The sequence below is a fragment of the Neophocaena asiaeorientalis genome, unplaced genomic scaffold (assembly GCF_003031525.2).
Source record: "Neophocaena asiaeorientalis asiaeorientalis breed wild unplaced genomic scaffold, Neophocaena_asiaeorientalis_V1.1 scaffold182, whole genome shotgun sequence".
Taxonomy (NCBI): Eukaryota; Metazoa; Chordata; class Mammalia; order Artiodactyla; family Phocoenidae; genus Neophocaena; species Neophocaena asiaeorientalis.
Genome location: NW_020174648.1, coordinates 1,345,411 through 1,357,180, shown reverse-complemented (window position 1 = coordinate 1,357,180; position 11,770 = coordinate 1,345,411).

Sequence of the window (11,770 nt, the reverse complement as noted above, 5' to 3'; positions counted from 1 at the left end):
ACACTGTCTGTCCAGAGATAGCATCAGATCCCACAGGGTAAGGGCTTAGTCTCAAAAGACTGCCACCCCCCACCCCCGCCAATTCTTCAGATGCCAATAGCAAGTCCAGGTTGTTACCTGTACTTCTGACTGATTGGCTGTAGGTTAGAGGTTCCAATGACCCCCTTCCTTGGGTTCGGTTAATTTGCTACAGTGGCTCACAGGGCTCAGAGAAATGTTTTGCTTACTAGATCACCAGTTTATCATAAAAGAATATAACTCAGGAAAGCCAGATGTAAGAGATGCCTAGGGCAGTGTATGGGGAAAGGGCATAGAGCTTCCGTGCCCTCTCCAAGTGCGCCACACTCCCCCAATCGCCACATGTTCCTCAACCCAGAAGTACTCCTAACGCTCTCTTTTTGGGTTTTTAATGGAGGCTTCATTTCATAGGCACGATTGATTAAATCATTGGCCATTGACGACTGAAGTCAATCTTCGGCCTCTCTCCCTTCCCAGGAAGTTGGAGGGTGGGACTGAAAGTTCCAATCCTCTAATCACAGGGTTGGTACCCCTGGCAACCAGCCCCCATCCTGGGGGTTTTTGGTTTGGTTACGTAGGGGTTTTCCAAAAGTCACCCAATTAACAGAACCAAAGACACATTTATGCTCTCATCACTTAGGAAATCCCAAGGGTTTTAGGAGCTCTGTGCCAGGAATGGGACAATTATGTATTTCTTATTATAAATACCACAGTATCTCACATCCTAATACAGACCAAGAGGTTAAGCAAAAGAGCCAAAAGATGGACTCTTCCAGATGAGTCCCTTTAAGCAGCCACCTCAAAAGACCCAAGTAACACTTCCACTTAAATCCAGTTGGTCAGAATTTGGTCACATGGCCGTATTGGATACAAAAGAAGCTGGGAAATAGTTTTTGTTCTGGGCAGCAAAATGCCCAGCTAAAAATTGAGGTTCTCTCAAAAAGTTACATACTGTATGATTCAATTTATATAAATTCTCAAAATGGCCGAATTATAGAAGTGGATAACAGATTAATGGTTGCCAGGGGTTGGAGAATGGGGAGGAAGGGAGTTGACTCTAGCTATCAAAGGGCCACAAGAGCCCGTCCTTGTGATGGAGCAGTTCTGTGTCCTGACTGTGGTGGTGGTCACACGAATCTATACGTGTGATAAAATTGTATAGAGCTAAATATACATGTGCAGACATGCATGTGTTCATATAAAGCTGGTGAAATCTGTATCAGTGTCAATTTCCTGGTGTGATGCTTCACTATAGTTTTGCAGTGATCATTGGTGGAAACTAGGTGAAGGGCATATAGGATATCTCTTTATTATTTATTGTAAACTGTATATAAATCACAATTATCTCAAAATTAAAAATTGAAGAAACAAAAAAAATTGAGGTTCTGTTTCTGATGAGAAAGGGGAGATGTTATAAGCAACTAGCAGTTTCTGCCATAAACCTCACCCATTCTCCCGTTGTAATCAGTGCAAGCTTGTTAGCATAATAAAGACCTTTATAATCTAGCAGTAAGGAACCTCCCAAGCAACCCATACCTTATCACAGTAGGGGAGGGAAAACTCCCTGTACAGTCCTAGGTTCAATATCTGGGTCTATGAAATAAATTGACAATATTCAGATTAACAGGATAAAACATACAAATTTATTAATTTTTAATATTATGTGTATGGGGGCATCACAGGGGAAGAAAGATGACTATCCAAAAAAGCAGTGAGGGACTTCCCTGGTGGCGCAGTGGTTAAGAATCTGCCTGCCAATGCGGGGGACATGGGTTCGAGCCCTGGTCCGGGAAAATCCCACATGCCAGGGAGCAACTAAGCCCGCGCGCCACAACTACTGAGCCTGTGCTCTAGAGCCCGCGAGTCTCAACTACTGAGCCCACGTGCCTAGAGCCTGTGCTCTGCAACAAAGAGAAGCCACCGCAATGAGAAGCCCACGCACCGCAATGAAGAGTAGCCCCTGCTCACTGCAACTAGAGAAGGCCTGCACGCAGCAACGAAGACCCAACACAGCCATAAACAAACAAACAAATAAATAAATAAGAAAAAAAAAGGTCGTGAGATTTAAGAGCTTGTATATGGTCCTAACAGGGGACGGGGAGAGGGAATGTAGGAACTTAGGGGACAGTAAATGATTTTTAGGAAGGATGAATGGGCCCTTAGGAGAATAGATGGAAGATATGACAGTTTGTGACAAAGTTTGTCTGCATGTGGTATTGACTTCTAGTTTCCTCTCTTGTAATAGGAGTCAGTCTCTGTGAAGAAACTCTCTGGGGATTTATGACCATTGAGTTCCTTTTGGAGGAACTGTCCTTAGGCAGATAAGGGGAGTTAAGAGAAAGCCTCTCCATGCATTTACTGTTTTTCAAGTGCCTTCAACTCAAAATAATCAATATGCCAAAGTGGCATTTTTTTAAATGGCATTTTAAAAAATTATAGTTGATTTACAATATATCAGTTTCAGGTTTACAACATAGTGATTCAATATTTGTATAGATTGTATTCCATTTAAAGTTATTATAACATATTGGCTATGGTTCCTGTGATGTACAATATATCCTTATAGCTTATTTATTTTATGCATGGTAGTTTCTACCTGTTAATTCCCTATCCCTACCTTGCCCTTCTCTCCTTCCCTCTCCCCTCTGGTAACCACTAGTTTGTTCTTGATATCTGTGAGTCTCTTTCTTTTTTGTTATATTTATTCCTTTGTTTTATTTTTTAGATTCCACATATAAGTGAAAACATACAGTATTTGTCTTTGTCTTATTTCAGTAAGCATAATACCCTCCAGGTTCATCTATATTGTTGCAAGTGGCAAAATTTCATTCTTTTTTATGGCTAATATTTCATTGTATATATACACCACATCTCTATCGATTTATCTCTTGATGGACACTTAGGTTGCATCCATATCTTGGCTGTTGTAAATAATGCTGCTATGAACATTGGGTTGCATGTACCTTTTCAAATTAGTGTTTTTTTTTCTTCTTCAGATATATGCCCAGGGGTGGAATTGCTGGATCACATGTCAGTTCTATTTTTAGTTTTTTGAGGAACCTTCATAATGTTTTCCATAGTTTACATTCCCACCAACAGTGTACTTGGGTTCTGTTTTCTCTGCATCCTCGCCAGCATTTGTTATTTGTGGTCTTTTTGACAGTAGTCATTCTGACAGGACGGGTTTGAGGTGGTATCTCATCGGGTCTTGATTTCCATTTCCCTAATGATTAGTGATGTGATGTTGAGCATCTTTTCATGTGCCTGTTGGCCATCTGTATGTCTTCTTTGGAAAATTGTCTGTTTGGGTCTTCTGCCTATAATATAGCCAGGTTGTTTGGTTGTTTTTTTTTTTCATATTGAATTGTATGAGCTGTTTATATATTTTGGATATTAAACCTTCATTGGACGTATCATTTGCAAACATTTTCTCCCATTCAGTAGCTTGTCTTCTCATTTTGTTGATGGTTTCTTCTGCTGTACAAAAGCTTTTAAGTTTAATTAAGTCCCATTTGTTTATTTTTGCTTTTGTTTCCTTTGCCTGAGGAGACCAAGCCGAAATAATACTGCTACAATTTATGTCAAAGAGTGTTCCGCCTATGTTTTCTTTTAGGAGTTTTATGGTTTCTGACCTTGCATTTAGGTTTTTAATCCATTTTGAGTTTATTTTTGTATATGGTGTGAGGAAATGTTCTAATTTCATTCTTTTACATGTAGCTGTCCATTTTTCCCAGCATCACTTATTGAAGAGACTGTCTTTTCTCCCTTGTATATTCTTGCCTCCTTTGTCATAGATTCATTGACTGTAAGTGCTTGGGTTTATTTCTGTTCCGTTGATCTATGTGTCTGTTTTGGGGTCGGTACAGTACTGTTTTGATGACTGTAGCTTTGCAAAGTGGCATATTTTGGGGTGACATGTCCTGAACTCCGTCACCATGTCTGTGTTGTTTGTGTTAAAGCATAAACCTCTAGAAGGCAGGCTCCAAGGGCATTTATGAAGCATTTATCTTTTCACTTACAAGGTCCTGAATAGAGCCAATGAAACAGATATTTTTCTCCCCTTCAGGAGCTTCCATTCTGAGAAAGTACCAAGATTCCTAGGGGTGTTGCCAACCTAAAAGAGAATGAAAATGGCTGTTTTCCAATCAAAAGGGGCAGTGAGCAAAGAGGGACTTTTGTTTTAGATCCATATGTTGCTGTAGTGACTATAGTGAGAGCAGGAAGAACTGAAGCATATTTTAAAATGACTTTTAAAGAATTCCATCCTGTCATCTTTCTCCCTGTTCTGATGCTATTTCCTGAAGGCATTACCCAGCACCAGCTGCTTTCTCACCTCTGGGCAGCTTTGCTGAACTTGACTGTGCCCCCACGGAAAGGAGTTAAGCTGCTTGTTAGGAGCTTCTGCTCAACCAGAATCCTGCCCAGAGGCTTCTCCCAACAGCTTTCTGAGCTGCTCCAAAAGGGGCAAAGACGGTGCTGAGGAGGGAGTGAAGGAGGAGGGTACAGGACCTGGGATGGAGCCACACCATGGAAAAATGGTGCCTCGGTGGCAGAAAGATGCTGAAGAGAGAGAAGGGACAGACATCTGAAGAAAGAATAAAGGGATGTAGGCACAGACCTGGGAGAACGAGGAGGAAGGATGGAGTCAGGCAGAGCCAGCATTAAGGGGCCCGGAATGAGAACCTGGAGGCCTGCCTGGCAGAGCTGTCCTCGGCCCTGAGGGGCAAGCACAGTATGTGGCAGAGGCTGCCCGCTATGGAGAGGCCTACTGGGCTATAGGTCAGGGCTTCCCAACCCTGAGCCACGGACTCCCAAGGGGGTTCAGGGATGGGCTTTGGCTGTCCCATGAATTCCCTGAACTGGTAGGCAGAATTCTGTGAGTATATGCTTTTTCCTTTAGAAAGAGTGTCCATGGCTTACATCAGACTCTCAGAAAGCTCCATATGCCCCTCAAAGCTGAGAATACTACTCAGTAATGTAAAGGAAGGGAGCTTTGGCGGGAGGAGTGGTGAGGGAGTTGTAGGTAAGGGCCAGGTGGAACAGGGAAGTAGAAAAGCCTGTGAGAAAGTACTAAGCTGTGGCTTGTAGGCCAAGCTGGTACAGGCAACATCCAGTTCCCTGTGAGGACAGATGTCCTGACCTGCGCTCAGTCCAGGCAGAAGTCATGGCCAGGGCAGCAGGACAGCCTGCTTCCACTTCCAGGCCCTGGGAAGCCCCTCTCTATGCTGGCTCCTTCTGATCTAATCCTTTGTCTCAGCTTAGTGAAGCCCTCAGGCTCAGGGAGAACGTCCTTGATCCCCCAGACCTGTCTGTTCCACTGAAAGACACTCCCTAACCCCCACTGCGTTTCCCCATCCAAGCCCCAGCACTTGTAACTGTGGCCAGTGTCTGTCGTTCCGTCTGTAGGGAGCCCTCCTCTCTTATTCACAGCTGTAGCCTCTGCAATAGCCTGGCCCGGTGCCTGGCATATGATAGACATTCAATATTCAATAAATATTAATTGGATGGATGGATGGATAAAAATATAAAAGAGTATGTTGCCTTATGGGTGAGGACATGACACCCAGGGAATAGTTTGAGGCCCCTCAGAAAAACAGCAGAGGCTGATCTTTAATCCAGCAGGGAAGAACGGGAGAAAGATGAGTCTGACTTTGTGAAATAACTCCATTGAGGTAAAGCCTAATTCTACCTACAAGATATACCCCATGGGGTCCTTGGCAAGAAAGATTTATTTTCATTAATTCTTTGCTGTAAATTCAAAAGCAGGTGAGGCTGAATGAATTGATGGGGTGGGGAGACATTAGGGAAATAGTTACATTTGAGGGTGAGTGGAATAGGCGATTCATGGATTCAAAACAAAAGCCTACTTATTTGTGGTCTAGTTAAGCAGTCTGCATTTTAGGAGTACTCATTGTGGGCCAGGTGCTGAAGAGATAAAAGCAGTATAAACCAGAGGCAGGACTCAACGTGGCAGAGAAGGAACCTACAACTTTACCACCCTCACATTCACTGTCACCTCAGCTCTGCCCTATAAGGAGGTGAGTGTTGGCCTTGGTGAAGCTCTCTCATTTCCACAAGGATGTCAGCCCTGCCCTCTGCCCAGTCAATTGTCAGGTTGTGAAATGGCCTTTAATTGGCAATGCTGATGATCTACCCTTCAAGCTTTTCTGTTTAATTTACTGGAGTGAAACTCACCTAACACAAAATAACCATTTTGCAGTATAAAATTCAGTGGCATCTAGTACATTCACAGTATTATGCAATCGCCACTTCTGTCTACTTCCACATTTCCATCAAGCAAGTAATACCCAATAACCCACTAAGCAGTTTCTCCCCAGTCTGCACCCCGTCTCTGTGGATTTGCCTATTTGGGAAATTTGATATAAATGGAATCATGCGCTATGTGAACTTTTGTGTCGGGCTTTGTTCACTTTACAGTGTTTTTGAGGTTCACCCATATTGTAGCATGTATCAGAATGTCCTTCCTTTTTATGGCTGAATAATATTCCATGTTGTGTATAGACCACAGTTTTTTGTCCATTCATCTGTTGATGAACATTTGGGCTGTTTCCACTTTTTGGCCGTTGTGAGTAGTGCTGCTGTGAACACACGTGCACTTGTATTTGTTTGAGTACCTGCTTTTATTTCTTCTGGGTATATACCTAGTAAAGGAAACCCTCTACGTTTTTACCCCAAAATTTAAAAATGAATTTAAATTCTGCTGGCAATTGCTTATCAAAAGCTCAGTGAAGAGAAATATTACTCGTGACGGGTTTTTAAGCCTGTTTTTTGATGGAAAATCCTTTTGTCAAACAGCTGACCCCAACTCTAATAAAACAGAAAAGCAGAGATGCTCTGAGTGAGGCAGGTGAGGAGGTCAGAAGCCCTGTGAGATCAGCCTTCATACAACACCACCCCCCTCATCCACTGCCCAAGACCCGAGGAAGCTCCCCAAACCTCCTAGGCTCTGGGCAGCAGCCGTCAGAACCGCTGCTCCAAAAACCCTAAGCCCCAGATCAAGCTCCCCTGTCAGAGAGCTGCAGATTTAAACGCTGCCACCTTCAGGTACACTCCCTTTCAGAGAGTTGTCCCTGGGTGTTAGGCCCTTAGACTGTCCTGGGAGATAGAGTAAGAAGCTGCTTTTTTATATATGTAATGATGTAGTAACAAGTTTCCCCTATAGATCTCATCCTCCCCTTTAAGAGGGTCCTTGGAAGAAACTCCTCTTAAGGCTTAGTGGAAACAAAAGCTGAACTCCTCCTAAACTCTGATTTGTTTTAACTGACCCTATTTCCCTTTTTGCTTTGGTTGCTAAGAAGCTTAGAGTTAAATTTGCAGCCCACACATATGCAGCAATTCTGTGTATCAACTTTATGACTGGCCTGGCATGGTTATGCTACCTTCCTTGCTGTCTTTATTCAATTTTTATTCTACTGGATGGTATGCATTTCTGAAGCACCAATCCTTTTTGGGTTAAGGTAAGATGTAAGGAATCATTTTTTTCATCTTGGTAGTCATGAGTATAAATGTCCTCCCATCATTAGAACCCCAGGTGGTCTAGGTTAGATCATGAGGCGGCCAGAGCAGCCCCCTCACACCCTGCTGGCCCTGACTCCAAGGAGGAGATGCCCCCTGGGACAAATCAGGTGAAGGTGGGTGGGCCCAAGGCCTTATATCATCAGTTTCAGTTCAACCACCCCTGTGCACCTGCTTGTGAGCAGCACTTTATGGAGTAAAAGACAACATAAGGATGATCTCAGGCCACTAGGGATTCTAGAGGGCAAGACAGTGTGGGCATTCATGACTGTGGTTAGTACATAGAAGTGGAGTGCATGCCCCAGGGGCAAGGGGAGAAAGAGACTTTTCTGACCATGGGATCTGAAAAAATGAAGATTTGTTCTGAGTTTTTGGACAAGTGGTGGTAGGAAGAATAATAGCATTTCAGACAGCAGGAGTCACTTGAGCAAAGACTTATAGGCAGATGTGGGGGGAGGTACATAGATTAGTGTAGCTAGACACACAGGCTATAAACTCAAAGGCCTGCATGGGGTGTGCAGTTAACATACATGTATAAGGGGTGTGCATGTGCGTGTGTGTGTGTGTGCATGTGTGTGTGTGTGGTAGTAAGTGCCAAGAGGCTTGTAGTGGAGCCAGGTACCACCCACCCCACCTGTAACACTGTCCTTTCAAACGCTATGGGGCATAATGAACCAGCCCGTCAGACACATGTCTGATGGCTGCATGACTCAGGCTGCAGGCTAGGATCACAGGGTTTAGGAAGGAGGTTCATAAGGAGAGATTAGATAGACCCAGGAATTCAGGGAATGTTTAGGTTTTATCTTAGAAGCAGGAGGAGCCTTCAAAATATTTAGGCAGGAGAACGATATAGTTGTATTTTAGAAAGTAACTCACACTCAGCCATAAAAAGGAACGAAATTGGGTATTTGTAGAGACATGGATGGACCTCGAGACTGTCATACAGAGTGAAGTAAATCATAAAGAAAGAAAACAAATATCATATGTTAACACATATATGTGGAATCTAGAAAAATGGTATAGATGAACCAGTTTGCAGGGCATAAATAGAGACACAGGTGTAGAGAACAAACGTATGGACACCAAGGGGGGAACGCAGCAGGGGGCGGGGGTGGTGGGATGAATTGGGAGATTGGGATTGACATATATACACTAATGTGTATAAAACAGATAGCTAATAAGAACCTGCTGTATAAAAATAAATAAATAAAATTTAAAAGAAGAAAACAGTGCTCTCAATATACACTCATGTATTGAAAATGATAGAAAATATTAACAGTGATTATCCTAGATATTAAGAATCTAGGTGGTTTTTATTTTCCTTATACTTTTTGTCTTTACTCATGTTTATATGATTAGAAATGGAGTCAATAAAAGTTATAGCAAAATAAACATTTAATATTTTATATGGGTAGTAATCTGCGAGGGGTCATAAAGCTCTGAGCCAGGACATTGGTAACCAGGACATTGGTAGACGTGGGTGAACGTGAGCCTTTTTTGAAGTGGGAGTTAGCCTAGGCAGAGAGAGAGAGAGAGAAGAGGGTTCAACATGGGCTGGAGCAGTCAGGATCACGCCTTTCCTTTGTGGTCAAGCAGCCCCTGGAGAGCCCAAGTGCCCCCCTGGCCCGTCAGTGTCCCTGCTCCCCTGCTACTTTAATGAGAATTAGTGAGGTTGGGGACTGTGGTGGCTCTTAGCTGACACAGAGAGCTGCTTCCTCCCAAAGGCCTTAAAAGCCCCAGTGGGACTTGGTTAGTGGGTCTCAGAGAAGAAGCCCAGGCAGTGAAGAGATGATGTTTCAGCTAAATGAATAGACTGAAATGTTCCAGGGAACATGGTCATTCATTCCGGGCATTTGAGACTAAAAACTGAATACTAATATGCATTCACATTTCCTGCTTATCTGCTCCCATTGGTTTTTGCTGTCCACCTGTAGATAAACAAATTTATGTTGTTTTCAAGTGGAGGTCCCAAGGCCTTCATAATGACAGGTGGGGTTTTTAACTCTAGGAATCCATGGGAATGATAAAATGGTAATATGTGGCCATGGCCGTGGTTAGAGGGCTGGCTTCACCTGTGGCTGGGGATCTCGGGAAAATCACCTCAGTAAACTGAGTTGCAGTTTATTTGTGTGTTAAATAGAATAATAATGCCATTCCTTGTGTCATAGTGTTGCTTGAGCTTTATAGTAGATGATGTGAACATACTATATAAAGAGCCGTGTGTGTGTGTGTGTGTGTGTGTGGTCACTGTATGAATATTACTGTTTCTTCCCGGAAGAGATATGGTTGTTTTTACAAAGAGTACATGCCCCTAAGGATGCCTGGCCATGACCCAAAGTCTCACGTTGGCTCCATCTCTGAAGCAAAACACATGAGGGGCTGGGGCCAAGCAGGTTCATATGGATATTATGATACAAGCCATGACACACATGTTCAAAGGAGAACCCTGTAGATGATGGAACAAAAGGGCCCAGGACTACGCGAATGTATATTTATGTTACGGGTAGACATCTCAAAGGTGACCGTAACTAGTAGGAGAATATAATCTGTAAATTCACAGTCACGCTTGTGTTCAGAAAGGAAATTATTTACTATTTGATCATGCCCTTTGCAAGCACATTAAGGAGTTGCTGATCTTGGATGCCTAGAGTGAAATGGAAAACTTTGACCATCAAACACACTTATGAAGATACAAGCAATGTTATTTACCAATGACGATATTCAAGACAAGATGTCGACTTAATTAGCTTGAAGGAGTGACATCTAAATAAGCCAAATGCATGAGGTGGGTGACTCTTCTTCTTTTCTCTGGCCATTAGTCAATACAGGGCTGGTAACCATGCATGTACTGTGTCAGTGGTTCTCCAAGTGTGGTCCTGGACCAGCAGCATCAGCATCACCTGGGAACTAATTAGAACTGCAGGGTCTCAAGCCCCACCCCAGGCTTGCTGAATCAGAAACTCGGGGGCTGGGCCGGCAATGCATTTTAACAAGCTGTCCAGGGGATTCTCATGTTGGCTAAAGATTGCATGATTCCTGTACAGGTGCTTGCCCCCCAAACAGTTGGCATTAATTATCTTTGTGGTTTCTCATGTTTGCTTAAAATGCCTTATTCTAAATGCTAAAATAAGGTTCTTGACATTGGTTAAACTTCTAACGCTAACTACTTATATCAGCTAGACTAGAATTATATTCCCAGGCTTAAACCAAAGAACCAGGAGTGCAGTAGTGCGGGAACAGAGGGCACTTGTCAATCACAATGTGTGGCAGGAACCCAGGAACCTGCAGCATTAAAGTGTTTTGAGATCTCAGGAGTAAAAGCACCTGATGTGTCTCATGCAAAGGTCTCTTGGTACCCAGTTATGAAAAAATGTAGAGATGGGGAGGGGAGAAGTAGGTGTGTAGGATGGCTCTTAAATCCAGTGATTTAACTGATACAGAAAGTAGATTAGTGGTTTTCCAGGGCCTGGGGAAGAGAAGAGAATGGTATGGGGTTTCTTTTTGGGGTGACGAAAACGTTCTAGAATTAGAAAGTAGTGATGGTTGCACAACATTGTAACTATGCTAAAACACCGCTGAATTGTATAGTTTAAAATGGTTAAAATTTGAGTTTTGTTATGGGAATTTTATCTCAAAAAGTGTTTTTTTTTTTTAAATTTATTTTTGGCTGCGTTGGGTCTTTGCTGCTGCATGGGCTTTTCTCTAGTTGCGGCGAGCGGGGTCTACTCTTTGTTGGGGTGCACAGGCTTCTCATTGCGGTGGCTTCTCTTGTTGCAGAGCACAGCCTCTAGGCGCACGGGCTTCAGTAGTTGTGGCGTGCGGGCTCTAGAGCTGTTAGTTGGCTGACTGCTCTGACCCCTGAGAAGGGGGTTCAAATGAGCAGGCACCTGGGGATTAACATGGTTGGACAGCGGTCCCTGAGGCAAGCGTACCTTTTCTTGGAATAAAATCCTCACCTCTGGTTCGAGAGATTCCACTGGGATCATGGAGGGGAAAACTGAATGCAGGTTAGAGAAGGATGACTTCTTGCTTTGAGAGCAAGTTTCCAGTTCCCTGTGATGAGCACAAATCTGTTTATGCCATCAGAGGCAAAGCTTGGGAGGCCAGCTGCTGATCCTTGATGTGGAGGAGGCGCCTCTCCTGGGCTGACTCCTGCCAGCCGCAGACAGCCCCAGGGAACCTGGCGGGATGATCTCACGGTTCTGGGTCAAGCGGG